Source organism: Dermacentor andersoni, chromosome 10 (assembly GCF_023375885.2).
Source record: "Dermacentor andersoni chromosome 10, qqDerAnde1_hic_scaffold, whole genome shotgun sequence".
NCBI classification, from domain to species: Eukaryota; Metazoa; Arthropoda; class Arachnida; order Ixodida; family Ixodidae; genus Dermacentor; species Dermacentor andersoni.
The window spans coordinates 13,188,862-13,190,961 of NC_092823.1; the positions used below are offsets into that span (position 1 = coordinate 13,188,862).

At 47.3% G+C, this 2,100-nt stretch overlaps 1 pseudogene; it reads left to right on the plus strand.

The window, feature by feature from the left end:
* The first annotated feature begins 392 nt into the window (after positions 1-392).
* Positions 393-561, plus strand: LOC126521215 (U2 spliceosomal RNA; annotated as a pseudogene).
* Positions 562-2,100: the final 1,539 nt, after the last annotated feature.

Genomic DNA, 2,100 nt, shown 5'->3' on the forward strand with positions numbered 1-2,100 from the left:
AAGGGAGTAATCTACGAACACCACAGGGAAAGAAGCCAGTCTTGATGAGAAAATGTAGTTAAACGACGTGAATTCCTGGTTTATAGACAACCAACCCCAAGAAGTCTGGTATTGTGATTCGCCTACGTGCATGCTGTCAAGGGTACAAACCACACAGTGTATTGTCGGTGATCCTCTGTTTATACATTGTGTAAATTGCATTTATTAGCAAAGAACTATGTTAACAAACCTTTCGCGAAAAAATTTACTCTTGTATATACCACAATCATATGCATTGTATATATCATCGTACGCATGGATTGTCCATTTTGCTGTAAGTCATGTGATTCAGTACACTGTGCATTAGACTGATGTACATAGTTTTTGACATGAGAGTAACATGTTAATAAAAATTCCCTGTGTGTAGTATCTGTTCTTATCAGCTTAATATCTGATACGGGTTCTATATGGACCCACGATATTAAACCTATTTTTGGAAGTTGGCGGAGTGCTTGAAGCCTGCTTCACCTCCGCCGCAGGTCGGCCCGGTATTGCACTACCTCCGGGATCGGCCCCGCTCACTTAGGTGAGACTTCATTCAATCAAAATGAAGAGCACAAGCTCAACGCGAGCACTGACTTGACACGCACCATTCCTATACTACACGCAACGATGCCGGTTCGCGGACCACGAGAGTAATTAAACTGCCACTCCATCTGTGTGTAGCGTCGCACTTGTTGCGTCGCAAATGGGACAGCCGCTCCAGCAAATTTCTAGTTATGGGCTTCGAGAAAAATTAATGAAAGCAAAAGAAAGAACCAGAATTCCTATTTGTCCGATGTCTCTGAATGATTGTCTCCTGTAAAGAGCCACTTGGGGGGATGGGGGGTAGGATTAGCCGTGGGGTTCGCAATCAATATGAATCCCACTCAAAGCCAACACTGGATTTTGGAGTTCACTATCGCTTGGATCCGTAAACCACCGCGCCCACGCAAGCTCGCCCTGCCGCCGAAATCCGCTGCCCAAGTGGAAGAAAGATTCCCTATGAAAGAAAAATAGAGTGCCCGATTTCTGGCAACTACTGTGCAGCCTTTGTGTACACATTTTCGCAGCAGTGGGACCGAGCGCCTCGAAAACAAACTTGTCGTATGCCCGAATGTGGCGAAATATATTCAAGGGTTAAAAGGTGCCTCATCTTTCTAACCTGTATGTTACGAAGACCTGTTGCTACCTTTTCATCATGAACATCATCATCATCATCATCCTGGCTACGCCCACTGCAGGGCAAAGGCATCTCCCATGATCCTCCAAGTACCCCGGTCAGGTGCCGATTGTCGCCATGTAGTCCCTAATCTAATCTGCCCTCCTACCTTTCTGCCACCCCCTGCTACGCTTCCCTCCTCTCGGAATTCAGTCTGTAACCCTTAATGGCCACCGGTTATCTTCCCCCCAGATTGCATGCCCTGCGCATGCCCATTTGTTTTTCCTGGTTTAAACTTTGGTGTCATTAACGAGCGTTTGTTCTCGCACACCCCAATCTGCTCTATTCCGATCCCCCCGTGACGCCACACCCATCATCCTTCTTTCCAGAGCCCGTTGCGTCGCCCTCAGTTACCCTTCGGTAATCCTCAAAGCTTTTTGTTGGGACACTCGTGGCATCTTTCTCGTTTAATGAAGTCAAATTTTTTTCAGTTTTGGGGGAAAACTCAATGAGCTAGGCGCGATTGTGTCCCTGGCGCCGCTCTCAACAAGATGGCGGCGCCCATGCTTTTTGCCTGCAGGTTCGGCCCTACGCAGAACACGCCTGCCGGGCAGTGTAGCCACGTTGAAGGGGCAAAGCGTAGTGCAGTGAAGCGCTTGCTCGGGCGAAAAACGCAAATATGAGCCAAACAGGAATTTCCATTATTGGAAATTCCAGTTCAGTTTGCGCATTGCGTTCGCCTAAGGTAAAGAACACAAATGCGAGTGCCACAGCAGTCAAGTCAAAGCTTAGGATTGCGTACCATTTTTTTTTTTTTTTTTTTTTCGTGCCTTTTACTCCTGGCCTGCGTGGCCCTAGCGCGCATGCACACGAAAGTAATGAAATGGTGAAAACACGAAATAATGCGGTGCGGCTGTATC